Source organism: Notamacropus eugenii, chromosome 1 (genome assembly GCF_028372415.1).
Source record: "Notamacropus eugenii isolate mMacEug1 chromosome 1, mMacEug1.pri_v2, whole genome shotgun sequence".
Classification (NCBI taxonomy): Eukaryota; Metazoa; Chordata; class Mammalia; order Diprotodontia; family Macropodidae; genus Notamacropus; species Notamacropus eugenii.
In genome coordinates, this window is record NC_092872.1 from 278,488,984 (window position 1) to 278,505,897 (window position 16,914).

Consider the following 16,914-nt stretch of genomic DNA (forward strand, 5'->3'; position numbering starts at 1 on the left):
GAGGCCACTTAATACAGCCTCTCATTTTACATATAAGGAAACTGAGGCAAAGAGCAATGAAATGCCTAACATCAAATCGAATTTTGAACCAGTTACCACAGAGGTTTTAAGCAGTATCGAACTAAGATCTCTCATCTCACATCCTGACCTTTTTAGTATGGAACTGTCTACTCTGTTCCTATACAAAAGATCTATCCAAAGGCCTCCAATAATCCTCTTCAAAAGAAGCCAGGGAAAGGAAACCTTTCTTCATGTTTTCATCTGGCTTGCACACTGTGGGGCTCACAGTCATCTCTGCATTTAATGTGCTGGGACCCTTGCGTTCACCTATATGTCTTCCCCTATTGTCTACTACATTTGGCATACTTTACTTAGAATATGTCTAAGAAATAGGCAGTTTAGATTAGGATCCTTCTCATACTAAAATACATAAAAAGCCGTTGCTTGGAATCAAGAAGGCCTGAATTAAAATCCTACCTCTGAATCATGATGATAATGCTGAACTCCTAGCCTCAGTTTCGCCCTCTGTAAAATAAGGGGCTGGACTAGAATGCATTGAAAATCCCTTTCAGCTCTAAATCTTTGGTCCTATTTTAGTTTGTAGTAAGAAGGGTTTTTTTTAAGTATTCTTTCCTCAAAGTACCGATTGATTCCCAATAAGAAATGTAGGGTTCCCTGTGTTGGGACAGGTGGGCTTCAACATGGGATGACTTGTTTTTCAAACAAATTTCAGCAGCTTCTGTAAACAATTGTGGCTTCGTCGCTTCTGTCTGGCTCTAGTGACCTGGTGAGCTGGTCAAAGGGCTGCTGGGCCAAGGGAGATAGGCTGAGTTAACGTTTAACTTCCTGAGATTCTAAGCCAAACTCAGAGGCACTGAACCTTTGGAGTTTGATATGATGACTAGAGGAGAAGCAGAGCAACACGTTGCTGCCAATTCTCCATAACCAAGGAGCGAGTTTCCGGGTGGGGATCGCTGGAAGGGCTCAGGTATGGTACCTGGGCTTTGCTTCTTGCCATTTGAATTTTTAAAATCTATGCAGTGGGTGAGCAGTGGGTACTGGGTGAGGGCATCTCTGAGCTTCATTTGGACTAAAAGGGTTGTGGACCAGCTGCTCAGTGAGTCTTGTTTCTGCCTGAAGGAAAAGGAGGCACTGGGCACATTGTCACTGGGTAACAGGATGGCCTGCCCTTTAGCTGAGAATGTGGAGCGTATTTCTGAGAAGAAAAAAAAGTGTTGACTTGGCACTCTGGGGTCTGGCCCGTTCGTAGAAGTGGATAGATAGGCTGCAGGGTGGGCTGCAGACCTGCTCTCTTAAATATGTCAAATATGAGGGTTCAAGTGATGCCACATTGTACTCTCCCTTTAGGTCCCCAGTTCTCAAATGCTGCCTCCAATTTCCAACTAACTATTGGCCCCTCAATGCTTCCCTCCTCACTCTGGGGCCATTCTTACTGTCTTCACTGCCACAATAGAGCCTAGCACATAAAGAGCTTAATCAGTGCTTGCTGGTTAACAAAGATAGTACCGGACTTGTAGTCAAAAAACTCTGGATTCGAATCCTGCCTCTGACACTTCTTAACTGTCTAGCCCCTGGAAAATAATTTCATCATACCTCTGAGCCTCAACTTCTCAACTTGAAAAATGGGCATGTTAAAAACTGTGGCACTCACCTTACAAAGTTATTGTAAGGCTCAAGTGAACTAATGTATGTAGAGCCTTCGAGTAAGTATGTGTAAGTCATTGTGGGTGAAGTTTGTTGTTATATGCCTTATACATTACTTCTTGAGGTAAGGAGACAACAATACTGTGAGACAATTATTACTCCATTTTATAGATGAGAGCACTGAGGCATAGGGAGGTTCAGTGATTTGCCCAGAGTCACACAACTAATATATGACAAAACTCAAACCTGAATGAATCCAGTTCTCGGGATGCCAAGTCAATTGTGACATGCTTAGTAATTATTATCCACAATAATAATCGTTATTTTGTTACTAACATTATTACAAAGATGCTGCCAAAATCTCCCTCTGCACAAGAGGTGGATGATCTTCAGGGGAGCACTTTCTACTCAGGCCAAATAAATGAATGAATAAATGGGGTGTTGTGGGAGAAAGTTTGCTTTGGACCTGTTAAAGCTTAGATGGGTCAGGCTAGTCATTAGACGGTCCCCTTTCAGAGTGACCTGGCTGGTGGTGTCATCCAAGATAGCTCGTTCACAATATTCTCCCTTCCCAACTTTGTTCCCTTGAAGAAAAAAGGCTCCTCATTAAAAGTCAGGTTATACTTTCAAAAATTGCCATTATTAGCATGAAGGATCTGAGCCGTCTACCTAGGGATATTCTTTCAGGAACCAGCAAAGCTCTCAATTTGACAGTCACTCATTTGGACTGCTTTGGAGGCTGGCTGATCATTCATAAACAGTTTATTTCACTCTGGTCTAACAGGAAGTGAGTTTTCTAGCATGGCTTCATCCAACCCAAGGGAATCCCCTAACCATGATGGAGGCCTTAATCTTCGAGGTGGATTTGCATTTTTATTGGTATAACTAAAGCACTCTGGCAGTCTATGCTATGACTGCGTCTGGGCCATCTGTAAGTTCCTCGAGAGTAGGAGCTGTTACATTTTTTGCATGTGTATCCCTAGGGACTTCCTCATAGTAGAGATCTGATAAATCTTCAGTTGATTAATTGATTGATAACAGTAATATGATGTGCTTCTCCAAGTATCCAGGCCTTTACTTTGTCAAAAGTGTGAGACAAACATGCAAGTCGTTGTTGTTGAGTTGTTTCAGTCATGTGTGACTCTTCATGACACCATTTGGGGTTTTCTTGGCAAAGACACTGGAGTGGTTTGCTATTTCCTTCTCCAGTTTATTTTACAAATGAAGAAACTGAGGCAAACAAGGTCAAGTGACTTGTCCAGGGTCACACAGCTAGTGTCTGAGGCCAGATTTGAATTCCTACTCCAGGCCTGGCACTCTGTCCATCATTCCACCTAGCCACAAACCTCAGGTCTAATTTATGGAGAGATATTGATAATCCTGGACATTACTAATGACTTCCTTCCCCTGCTCATTATACAGCAGGAGGAGGAAGAAGGAAGAAGGGATCTGGTAAAGCAATAAAACAAATGAGAGCACTTTTCTCCTTACAAAGCTAATTCTTCGTGAGGCAGTGTGGCCTAATGAACAGAGGGCTGGCCTGGGAGTCAAGCTGAACCGAGTTCAAATCCCACTTCTAACAAAAACGATCTGTTTTGCTTTTGGTTTTATATCTCCAATGCCAAAAACAGTGCCTGGCACACAGTAGGTACTTAGTAAATGTTTGCTTGATTGACCAATCAACTGTGTGGATAAGTCAATCTCTCATTGCTTGGATTGACTCTCTAAGGCTAAGAGTTAGAAAAAAAAGTTTCTGATCTGTATCAATGGAAGGAGATTAGAGCCCAGTATAATCTGCCAAGTTCCCAGGGGATGAAATCACAGATCTAGATCCACTCTTTCTACCCATTTCTCATCCTGGCCTCTCAAAAGGATCTTCATTTGTTTTTTGGAAATGTTGTTGTGCTTCTGTTATTTTGTTTTGACTTCATTTGAATACATTATACTTCTATATGGTCACATGTACATATATGTGTGTATGTATTGTCTCCTCCACTATAGCGTAAGGCTCTTGAGGGTAAGCACGGTGCCACTTTGACCTTTGCATCCATGGCGCTTAATAGAGGGCCTGACACATCCTAAAGTCTTAATAAGTGTTTCTTGATTGACTCAAGTGAGATAATAACCATAAAATGCTTTGTAAAGTTAATGAATTCTATAAATGTTGGCTATCATTATTGACCCAAATGATTTTACTTCTATAAACTATCTGGATAGAATAAAAAATCATTTTCAAAGTGACATAAATGTACATACATATATAGCATCAAACACAAAAAGACTTTCTTATCCAGGTCTCCTGCTGAAATTCAGCACAGTACAGTTGACTTGGAATCCAGGGAGCTGAGATTGCCCAGTTTCTGGTTTTTCACATACCAGCTGTGTGACTCTGGCCAAGTCATTGCACTTCCTTAAACCTCAGTGTTTTCATGTAAAATGGGGTAATAATATTTGCCTCACAAAATTTTCTTAACTTTGTCTCAAAGGATTATTGTAAAGAAAGCATTTTGCAAACCAAAGGGATACTGTGGGAATATCATCTGTTATCCTATTCAATACTTCTGAAGCAGTTTTATCAATATTTGCCCTCCTTTCACAAATGCAGATAACAGCCCATACAGATTTGAGTAAGGTGACTTCATAAATTACTTCAGCTCGAGGAATTCACAGTATACTTCAAAACTTCAAATGGTTTCTCCTTGGTACACATTGTAAACTATATCTTGTCAATATCTCTGTATCTTCTGATATAATTTGTATCTCCCTTTGATATTCCAAAACATATCCCTCCAAAATGCTAGAAGTCTTCCTCTAGAACTTCTCACAGCCCATGGGGACCAAGATACTACTCACATTGCTATTCCAGTATCATTCTCTCTTGCTACATGATAGGACCTCTTCCTTTTCTGGTCCATTATTTTTTCTGACACAATCAGGCAGCCATCCATTGTTAGTTCCTTACTAAGAGGAATTGTTTCATATTTTGTCTTCATACCCCAAGCACCCAGGAAAGTACCAAGTACATAGTAAATGCTTATTTAAGGAACCAGTGAGAAAATGTTTATAGTAAACACTTATGTAAGGAACTAATAAGTTAGACCATAATTATATAGATGTGGGACAGACAGACAATAAGTTAGACCAGAATTAAATAGGAAGTAAAAAGTTCATTGGATTAAATTTGGGAAACTGACCAGTGCTTTCAAGGACTCAATAACACATGTCTTTAACACAAATATTTTCCTGATAATACAGCACAGCTGCAAACCTTGCAACATCATGATCACCAAAGAATCAATGTCAAGGTTGACTCAGAGCAATGGAGATCGCACACCACTGGTATAGGACATTTTCCATGTCATTATCTGGTCCAGTTCACTCTTTAGCTCATCTAATATCTAATGTTTCACAAACATGCTCATAAAATAATATAATTTGAGGAGAACTATTACAAATAATTCCATAATTATTACCAAATTTGTAACCATGTTACTTTTATGGGAGCATGAGCATAGTCCCAAATTTGGACAGATTTTAAGGACAATCTTCAGAGTTACCCAAAATGGCCTTTGTCCTGTGATCCAAAAGAACCCCTATTGATTTAGGAAAGGTTATTCTCACATCTGGATGATAAACTTATCTGAATAAATTCAAACAGGTAGCATAATGGTCTATAAGAGAGTCATAGCACTAATAGTGAAGCATGACCTCCCAACTCTAAACAAAGATGATGGACTCAATACGGAATAACATATACACCATCAACACATGGCCAATATGTTTACTCTTTTTAGCTTAACTCAGCTTCTTTCTTCCAAGTATCCATTTAATATATTGTCCTGTGATGCAGGATGTATCACACATTATATCACACATTATATGGCATCTTGATACAATGGATAAAGGCCAGGTTTTAGCACCACCTCTGACCCATATTGACTGTATGCTACTTAGTGTCTCTGTGTTCTAGGGTACTCTCTAAGACTAAAAGTTGCAGAGAAAGTACTGCCCTGCACTGGTGGAGGAACTCAACTCACCTGGGAGTTCCCTATACCACTAAAATGATAATTCCAGTCCCTCTGCTTTTTTGTGATAAGAAAGTTTTCTGATGAAGCAAGAAGTCATTGGGCAGAGATAATTATGCATGCTTTTTAAAATGTGAATAAAGCATTTTCTTTAAGAAAAGATGAAATCCAAAAGTTCTTGAAGTCTTAAAGGGAGGGAAGAAGGTGCTCCTGTCCTTCCTGAGTATTAACACTGTTGCCCAATGGTTTGCATTACCTTTTATGCTTCTGAGTAATGCCAACAGCTCAAACAAGTCAGTATTGATCAGCAAATGATAAACACCATTTGTTATCTTATTTACAGAACCAGTAACCAGGTTCATCTAAAGAGCAGCTCTAACTGTCACAACTCTTCCCAGAGAAAGCAAACAGAAAGAAGCATCTCACTTTCCCTTCTCTATCTTAAATCAAACTATCATCTTCTCCTTAAGAGATGCTTTTACTCCACTATCAACTTTTCTGTATGAATCAGAATAGAAAGGGAAATTGGTTAATCCAGGCACGGGCCTCATCTCCACAGGCTTTCTTGGTCTCTATGGTAATTGTGTAAGTGAAATTCTCTTAACATGGGCTTTTTCAGGATACTGGGTAATTGTATTCGGTGAATGGGAGCCACACTGGCTCAGGATTTTGCTGAATTTCAAAATGGGTGACTACTATTGTTATCCAAGATTGTCCTTGGGATTTGGGATGAGGTGGGGAAAAGCCTAGGATTTTCATTATTCTGTCCATCCATTCCCCCAAACTGATCTAAGGTTCCAAAATACACAAAGCTGTTAGTATCAAATTAAGATAGATTTAGAGCTCAACGGGACCTTAGAAATGACCTAGTCCAACTATAATTTATAGTTGAGGAAACTGAGGCCCAGAGTGAGGAAGTATCTTGTGGAGAGTCATAATTGGGGATTCAAACCCATGGTTTCACTTTTTCAAAAAATATCACTTGGGATATTTGACTTTCTCACATTTTATCAGAGCTACCACAAACTAATTTGAAACACCATTTTTTTTTTTTTTTGCTTTTGCCATACCATAAATCGGTGTGGTGCAGTGGACAGAACACTTTCAGGTTCAAAACTCTATTCACTAATCCACTTGACAAGCACTTATTTAGTGCTTATTACGTGGCAGGCATTGTGTTAAATGCTAGAGAGAAGGCCAAAAATGTTCAGTACCTGCTGCTAAGAACCTTGCATTGTTTTGGGAGGGGAAAACATGTACACTTGTACATAGTTTAAATATGAAGTCATTTGTGTAGCGGACCATTAGAAATTGTGCTATCAGGGAAGGCTTCATGTAGGATGTGGTGCTTGAATTGAGCTTACAGGAAACAGAAGATGTTAAGAACCAAAGGTAAAGAGAACCAGGCTTGAAATTGAAAGCTAAGTACAGGGCACAAAAAATTGTCCAGTTTGGTTGGAATGTAGGGGAGAATAGAGAGTAATGGACAATATATCTGTAAGCTTTGAAGGGCTTGAAATGCCAGACAGAGGCTTGTGTACCTTATCTTCGGGGCAGAAGGGAGCCATGAGAGTTTTTGAGCAGGGAAGTGACATGACCAGATATTTCTTTACAAATACTACTTTGGACGGTATTGGAAGAATGGATTGAAGAAGGAAGAAACTTTAGGTGTCATCAAGCACTAGGAAGCTTTTGAAATAATCCAGGGAAAAGGTGATGAGAGCCTGAACTAGTGTGGTGACTGTGTGAATAAGGAGAAATGGGTGGATACAAGAGAGATTATAGAGATGGAATTGGCAAGACTTGGATATTGACTGACTATTGGAAAACAAGGAAGAATGAAGTGTCTAGCTGTCGCTGAGGTTGTGAACCTAGATGACCGAAAGGATAATGATATCCTTATCAGAAACTCCTTGTCCATCTGTCCCACATCTAATTCATTCATTTAATAAACATTTATCAATCCCCAATTATGTTCCAGCTACTTTACTAAATACTAAGGATGAAAATAAAAATATTATAAGAAAAGGAAGGTGGCAAGGGAGATGAGTTAAGGGGGAAAGATGATGTGTTTTGCTTTGGACATATTGAAATATCTATGGGATAGATAATTAGAAAGCTCTAAAAAGCAATAAGTGATGCAGGATCAGAGCTAAAGAGAGACTGAAGCTGGATATGAAGATGTCTGAATGATCAGCATCGAGATGATCGCTGAGCTCTTGGGAAGAAATAAAATGAGAAAGGGGGAGGGAGAGAAGGGGAGAAAGAGAGGATGAGGACTAAGAAAATACTATTAGATTGAGTGATCATTGGTCATTTTGGAGAACAATTTCAAAGGATAGAGGTAGAAACCAGGAAAGTCTATTTGGATTCTATTTGGACTTCAGCTTCTTCATCTGCAAAATGAGAGAAGGGATTGGCTTTAGTGATCAAGTTTTAACAATCTTGAATATTTTTGTTAAATCTGTCAGAATTTAAAATATTTTTTCTATTCTTTTGATACTTGTTCAGAAAAAATAAATAAGCGTGGAGTTCGTTTAAAGCAGTAAACGTAACTTAAATATCAATAGTAATTCTTATTTTGGTCATGTAAGTCGATACCACCAATTAAAGAATTTCCTGCTTTGCTCCCAGTAATACGACTGATAGCACTAAGTGAGAAATAGGTATCAGGAAGGTTATTCATAGGGTTCTGCCCTATGCAGTGACGGTAGAAAGCTTTCTATCACCAAGAGAAAATCTTGCTGAAATTCTGTACAATACAACATTCACTGGGGCTTAATCTTTCCAACTTGAAAAAAATAAAAACAAATATATTTCCAGAACCCCTGACAGATTTCGTAGAGTGTAGATTGGGATAATAGAAACTAAAGAGCTAAATATCCAGACCCTGTGGAAGGTCAGCCCAAAAACTTCTCATACAGCTGATTGGGGGATGTAGGGCCAGACAGCTAAGCCAGGAGGCACATCCCTTGAAATATGGAACTGGAGTACTTTCTGAGAGGCTTACCAGACATTCCTAGAGGGAGGGGATATCCATGTGCTACTCCCTAAGGGCTTCCCTTGGCATTTGTTCCCCTGATGAATGAATAATAAGAGAAAAGACATGTTGACTATGGAAGACTCACATATCCTTCCAATTCAATTCAATTCAACCTTTCTCCTTTCCCTTTATTTTCCAACACAACATTCATTGATTCAATAAGAATCTATTTAAAACTCACTATGTACAAAAAGAGAAACTGCCTAAGTGGAGAGAATGCCAGGAAGACCTGAGTTCAAGTCACGTCTAACATGTACTGAGTGTCTGATCCAGGATAAATCATTTAGTGGCCCTAGACAACTCTACGGCTGTAAGTTTGCAGAGTAGTGTTGATCTGCATTGGTAAAGGAAACCAAAAGTTCTTCCCAATATTGTGGCAGGCATTTGGAGAAGTAAAAAGATTAGGAAGACAATCCCCCTGCCTTCAAAATATGCATATGATACCAAAGTTGGACAGAAATTCTGATATAGGATAGAAGAGATAAAAGCTCCCAAGATGACTGTAAAGTGTTGTGTGAAATTGGAGGAAGGAAACATACTAACTGGAAGAATTTGGTAAGGCTTCCTGGATGGCCCTAAGATGGATCTTGAAGGTTGGGGAGAATTTATCAAGGATGAGATCCTTTGAGCATGTGCATAGAATAGCATTAGCAAAGGGCAAGATTGGACAAATGCAGGGAATGGTGAGTACTTCAGTGTAGGTGGAAACATAATGCAAATGAACTGCCATACTCAGGTAAGTCTGACTGGGAAGGCAGAGTGGTGTGAGATTTTAGAATGTCTTATAAACCAAGCTCAGAACTTCAGACTTTAGTCAGTGGTTAGTAAAGAGCCACAGAAGGGTTTTTAGCAGAGAAGTAAGCTGCCCCTTCCTGTTGATGACAAAGATGAAGTTGGCAGCTGTATAATTGGAGTCAAGAGGGACTGGAGGTGAGGAACCAGTCAGAGATGGTTTCAAGAGTCTTGGAAGGTAGAGGTCAAGAGGGACAGGAGCAAAGGTCTAACTGTCACTGTCAATTTGGGAGAACTGGGCAAACAATATGAAAACAATTCAAATCAAATTTTAGAATTCATGACGTAAAAATAATGTACAAACTAATAAAGGCAAATTTTGTTGCTCAAGAGGGGGAATTAATTGCTATAGTGACTTACAAATGGATATTATTATCAAGTAGCTTCCTAACTGAACTAATTATTCTTGCTAACTAGGGACTAAATAGAGTGAGTGCTGGCCTTGCAGTTAAAAAGACATGGATTTCAACCCTAACTCTGAAAGCCAGTTACATAAGCATGGGCAAGCAGATTCACCTCTTAGGACCTTGGGCAGCTCTCTAAGATTGTAAATTATAGAACAGTTGCCAGTCTGCATCGAGTTGCCCACAATGATGCAACTACATGATTCTCTGTTTCCACCACACACCAACTTGTCCCATCAAACTTTGATAATGCTTTGATGTCAAGATGACTCGTGGAATGGATAAAAACATTGGTTGGAAAAAAGTGTGGTAGAAATTGAGTTCCCCCCAAGGCAAAATGCCTGCCACACTCAGAGAGAGAAATATGGAAGTCACTCACATATTGTAGCAGATCATGTTTGTGTATGTGTATGTGTTTGTGTATCATGTTCTGATTTGTTATACGATTTCTTTCATTTATCTTAGTCTGACTACATAGCATGACTATAGTGAAAATATACTCAATAGGAAAGTATATGTAGAATCTATACAGAATTGTATGCAGTCGTGGGGAGGGAGGGGGGTAGTGGGGAGTAGGTGGGGAGGGAAAAAATTGCAATTTTATGGCAGTGATTGTTAAACATTACAAAATAAAAAAAAAAAAAGAAATTGAGTTCCCCCAAGTGCCCATGTTCTATTCAAAAAAAATAGAACTTTTATGGTTACCAAAATTAAATTGGAGTAGGAGAAATTGATAAAATGGAGTCATTTATCTTTGTTCTTATATTTAGTTAGTTGAAAGACATTCTACCCCAATTTTTGTAAACTTAATTCTATGTAGCATCTGTATAGAATCCCAACAAATATGTACTGATTGAAATAGAACAATGAAAACTGATTGAGCTAAAGAGAGGAGAGAGGAAAGGTTGGAGAAGGGAGTTTGGAAGCCAAGTTCAATTGGGTTCCTTAAGAAGGGGATATTTCATGGAATTATTGAACCTGAGTTGGAAGAGACCCTAGAAGGCATCCAAATCAACCTGTGACAGCTATTAGAATAGTTACAGGTTCATGGAATCTCACAGTTGGAAGGGACCTCAGAGGCCTTCTAGTCTAACTAACACTAGCCTCAGCACCTGCTCTGTGATATCCTCAACAAGTGGTCATTATCAAAGGTCATTTGATCAAAGACCTCAGTGATGAAAAATTAGCTCCCGTTGAATGCAGTGAATTATACTTTAGGACAACTGTCATTATTTGAAAGCGTTTCTTGATATTAATCCTAAATATCCACTTTTGAAATATCCAAAGATCAATAACCTACTATGTGCCAGGCACTGTGTTAAGTGCTCCTGCTTTCAAGGGTTGAAAGGGAAAGACAATACAAAAAAGTAGTCAGGGAAGTGGGAGGTGGGTCAGGGAGGTACCTGGAATGGAGACACCTTATTCTGGCAGAGAAGCAGATGCAAGTTGGAGAGATCTGAAAGTGGTGTCTGCTCTCTAGGAGGAGTTTGGTGCTCTGCCCTCAAGCCCTCCAATCAAAGGGAAGAGGAGGCTGAGGGAGGTAGTGTTGATCAAGGCTAGAGTCAGTAGCATGGAGGGGCATCTCTTTTCTTGGAGTTGAAACAGGGCAGAGCAGCAGATATAAAGTGCAATTTCTACCCGATCCTCCTGGTTCTGCTCTCTGGACCCAAACGAAACAAGCCCAATCTCTCCTTCACTTGACATCACTTCAGATATTGGAGACAACTGTTATGTGTTTCCTGAGTCTCTTCTTCAGCTTAAGCACCCCAAGCTCCCTTAACTGACCCCCATATGGCAGGGACAGGAGTCCCTTCATTGTGCTTTGATATTTAAGCTGATCCTAAGACTGGAAGAGTAAAGAAGTGGAGAGTGAGTGGATTCCAGTCATTGTCTTATGAGGAATATGAAATACTATGAAGATAACCTCTAATTACTACTCGAACCCTCACAGCGAGCTAGACGTGAATGCTTTTAGTCAGCAAACCACTTAGATTTGTCTTCTCCAAACAACATGCTGAAATTCTCCATCCATGGCATGTTTATAAATGAATTTATCTTTCATCAGAAACCTGAATTTATTGGTCATTCTGACAATATAGTGTCTCTCTGTGTACGTGAAATGGGAGAGAGAAAGCCATCTTGCTGATTCTGTAGAACACAAACAATGGTATTATTGGCCATAAGAACATGGAACAAGACTTGAATGAACTTCTAACTTGTCTCATTGAACTTACTAAGGCCTAAGGGAAAGAAGCCTCCAGGGAGGGAAAATGTCTCCTTTCCATCTCCCCTCAAGGTTATCCTCTTGAATAGCCAGGGTCCAAAATCTAAGAATCAGTGTCCCATGGTTAGTTGGGGCCTTCAAGGCAGTCCTATCTCCTCTGTACTGGAAGAAAGCTACCCTTGACAATATTCTCAATGCGATGACATCCAGTCTCCTCCAATGAGCAAGAACCTATTGTCTCCAGAGGCAGCCCTGGCAGCTTTGAGGTGACTCCAAGACTTAGGAATTTTTTCTTATACCAAACCCATTTTGTTCTTTGTAGTTTCCCCCTCATTCCTTCTAGCTCAGCCCACTGGGGTCAAGCAAAAGGAGCCTAGTCCTTTTCCTTTGTGAGATGGGAATCAAATGGTGAAGACAACTCTCATGTGCCAACAAGTCTTCTTTTCTCCAAGTCAAATCTACCCTGTTCCTTCATCTTTCTCATATAGTAGAATGCTGTTCTATCAATGACTTTTCACAAAATGTATTGCCCTGAATCAAACACAATGCCCTAGTTGTGACCTCACCTGAACAGAGTCAACCGGAATTCTTATCTCTCTAGTCTTGGGCACCATGCCATTCTTAACACAGTCTAAGATCATAGCTAAGATCATTAGCTATTTTTTAACTGCCATATCATACCTTTGGATAGCATTGACAGATATCTGCCTTAATAGCTAGGAAGACCTGAGTTCAAGTCTCAACTTTGAGACTTCCTGGCTGTACCCTGGGAAAGTCCCTTAGCTTCTCAGTGCCCCAGGTAACTCTCTAAGGCTGTAGACTGCAGAGTAGCTTCTGACATGCCTTGGAAAAGGGAGATTCTTCATTTGGAAGTTTCCCGTGTCCATGAAATCCCAAGTCCAGTCTCTGTCCCTATCGTGCCATTGCCTAGTATGGAACTGGCCATTTGCTAAAGCCCCCAGATGTTTTTTCAAATACATTTCCCCACTTTGTCAGATGTACCCAGAAAACGAGCTGACTTAGGGATGAAAGGAAATGTATTGTGTGACTCCAGACATACTCCAGGCTCCTGATGACACCAATGGCTGTACTGAGGTGAAATGAGCAGTAGCCCTTGTAACAACAGGTTTCCATCAGTTGGGGGACCTGAATTCAGAGCAGGGCAGTAACTCAGCATTTAAGGGAAAGGAAATTGTCATCTCTCTGCAGAAAATCTACTTTTCCCACGGTGGAAGGAACAGTCAGGCAGATAATTTCTGTCATGTAGATATGTCTGCAAAGCCAGTCCTACTTGCAGGTGTGATGTGAGGCAAGTTCAGATGTCCAAACTCCCTCCCCCCCTTTAGAGTTACCCTTTTGGCTAAGGCACTGTATCACCAGAAGGCCCCTGTTAAAATGCAAATACTTGGGTAATACATTAAATCATTATCACCTGTTAATAGCTCAGGACAACTCAGTTCACCATAGGATCATAGACATGGTGTTGTCCTTGCATACAGCAGCCATGTCTTTCTGTGTTTTGTTCTAATTTACAGTTAGATTGTCAATATTGACATACTTCAGTTACTCCAGGAATATACTGAATAAATTGTTCTTGGGAAAGGATCCTAACTTTGAGTATCAACTGCTAAAACAACGCTTATAGGTGGTCTAAAAAAAGTATGAAGCTTAGCCCCTTCTGCCACTTTTTCCAGGATTCAATCACTGTCATTGCAGAAGCAGCAGACAGTTGCCTAGAACTCAGAGCTATTTTGTATCTTTCTTTGTTACGAGTTGTCATGGTCAAAGAATCTGTCACCACCTCACCATCCTCATGACAACGAGTCTCTCCATACTTGTGTTGGCTTGTCCTTGGACAGAAGACAACTTGCTGCTGGAACCATTTAAAAACCTTTTCAGCTTGGTAGGACCTGATCATTCTTGGCCTCCACTGGCCTGTTCTTCAAGAACTCAGGGTCCCTGCCATGCCATGAAGAAGCATCAGAAGAGGCGTTTGCTGGAGATTAATCTTGTCACTATTATTATTCTTCTGATTTGTCTGGAACCTCTCCTGGGAAGCCTGGTTTCCTGTATGGATCAGGATTTTCATCATGAAAAAAGGAGTAGAGCTAAGGGAACAAAGCTGGAGGAACATCCTTCCCACATGATGAGGAACACACAGCCCATAAACAGGTCCCCAGCAACTTGAAAAAATGACAAACTGAATACAGAGAAGCATAGAATGGTCTACACCAACTAATGCAGAGTGAAGGAAGTAGAGCCAGGAAAACTATTCACAATGATGACAATGTAAATTTAAATCAACCACTCAAAAAAGAATGTATAAAAATTATAAAGGACAAGCATAGCTTAAGAGAAAGATATGAGAAGATACCCCCACCCCAGCTCTTTGCAGAGATATGAGAATTCTACAGTGAGGTTCATAATACACATTTTCAAACATTTTCTTTTTGTGTGTTTTTTTTTGTTTTTTTGTTTTATTTTTTTCTCTATTTATTTTAAGTTTTCAACATTCATTTCCACAAAATTTTGAGTTCCAAATTTTATCCCTATCTCTCCCCTTCCCCCACCCCAAAACGCCAAGCATTCTGATTACCTCTTCCACCAATGTGCCCTCCCTTCTAACACCTCTCTCTTCTCTTATCCCCATCTTCTCTCTTGTGCTGTAGGACAAGATAAATTTCTATACCCCATTACCTGTATTTCTTATTTCCCAGTTGTATGCCAAAACAGTCTCAAACATTTTCAATGCATTCATTAGTTTGCTGATTTTTTTCCCTCTTTTCCTTTTATTGTCTTTAAAACTATTATTCATTATATGGGATGATTCTTTATAAGGGAGTGGGGATGAAATATGAGAGAAATTATATTGATGTAAAAAAAGCAAATAATCAAAAAAAAAATGAATACAGCTCTTCACCATGTCCCTGGTACCCACAGCCAGGAAGATCACAAGGTGTGACTTCAGAGGATATAAGGTATTTCTCATGTGAAAGGAAGAGAAGGAGTACTATGAACTTACAACGACCAAACTTCCACCTGAAGAAGTATGAGGAAGTACCTCTATCTGCTTGGAGTCTGGATGAGCATCCCTGAAGCTACTGACATACTTTCAGTATGCTGCTCAGTTTTACTGAACTCTTTTTTCCTCCTTATTCTTTGATATAAAGGATAACTCTCTGAGAGGAGAAGAGGAAGGGAAGGAAACACTGGAGTGTGTAAATGATATAAAAATTTAAAATCATAAAAATACATTTTTAAATGTGCCTGGGAGTTAGCTACAAATGCCTGGATCAATACAAAGTTTTTCCCATTCTTGAACATCAAAGTAGAGTCTACTTTTCTTTTGGAATGGAATCCACAGCACATCAACTGGATTGCCTTGTGTAGAAGAAAACGCAAGAAAAAACAGTTGGAAGAGAGTCAAAAGAAAAGAACCTACTGAGCTGTAAAAATTGGTGGGGGTGGAGGGTATCATTAGCATTTCCCTTACTGATTCAATGAACTAAAAGAAACCTGAAGTTTAAAAGTTTAACAAGAACAAGCATATTGCAGCTGCTGAGGAAGCAAAAAAAAGGCTAAACATACAAACTCGATATAAATATATTTGCATATACATACACACATACACAGATATATACACATATGTGTGCATGTATGTGTGTATTCCACTGCTAGAGTACCCACAAAGACAGCACCTAAACAAAAATGAATGAAAGCTGTGAAAACTTCTGCAGCTCAAATGGATAGAAAATGCTAAATTCTCAACTATTTGGATGATTAAATAGCATTTCATGCAATTTTTTAAGGAAATTACTTTCCAAAGTGTCAAGCTTCATGCACCCCATCTCCATGGAAGTCTTCAAGAAAAGACTGAATGATGGCTTCCCAGTTATACTTTTGAGTGTGGCTTGAACTTGAGATGCTCAGAGAACCCAACCCAAAAAACTAAGATTCTATGATTCCATATATTTCTATTAGATAATCGAGGTGATATTGCCAAGAATATTGCCTAGACTTTCTAAGACCTCAGTGATCATGGCATTTATTTATTAAATCACTCCCCGGGAGAAATCAGATCATGGCCCAGAAACAAATATTAATAAGAGTGAAAATGTGTCAAGTGGTATTTGCATCAGTTTTCTTTAGATCCTGGGAATATCATACCATCTAAATTGCCCCACTCCACCAGGATGCCCCCCCTGCACCTGCCTGCTTAAGCAGCTGTTCCATTGTGTTCCTGAGTGCCCTCCATGGCCACGTTTCTCCACATCCACCCACCTTTTATCTCATCATAACCACTGCATTCCACTGATTTTGAAGTCATCAGTTGCCTTGTTCAAACTCTATTCTCCACCCCGCACTGACCCTAACCCTAATTCCAACACTAACCCAACCTTACCCCTCAGCCTTTATTGCCATCCACTTTGACCCAACCCCCCATACAACATCTCACTCAAGTTACTCAATCCTTGCACTGTGCCCCATGGGAAACAAGCTAGCTTTCAAGTTTCATCTTTTACTATCTTATTCCCTCCATTTTCTTGTACTCTCTGAGACCTAGCTCCCTCTTCATGCTGCAGCTTTCCTGATCACCCTTTCCAGCAAGAGGAGAGCCATCTCTTATAGCCCCAACTCACTAGTGTTGGTGAAAAATAGAAAACTCTTTATTCCTCATGCCCATTTGCAGGTTTTCTTTCTACCCTCATCATTTGCTAACTTTTCTTCCTTTGAGGTTAGTACGGTACAATTAATACTCAT

At 39.8% G+C, this 16,914-nt stretch overlaps 1 protein-coding gene across 3 annotated transcripts in view; it reads left to right on the top strand.

Moving 5' to 3' along the window:
- Positions 1 to 884: 884 nt before the first annotated feature.
- The window catches only part of A1CF (APOBEC1 complementation factor), a 101,743-nt gene continuing 85,713 nt past the window's right edge, over positions 885 to 16,914 (top strand). For 2 of the 3 annotated variants that reach the window (XM_072628927.1, XM_072628928.1), the window contains exon 1: positions 892 to 988. The gene's annotated coding sequence lies outside the window, so the exon portion shown is untranslated. Of the gene's footprint in view, positions 989 to 16,914 lie in introns of all 3 variants that reach the window. The other variant, XM_072628929.1, reaches the window with a different exon arrangement.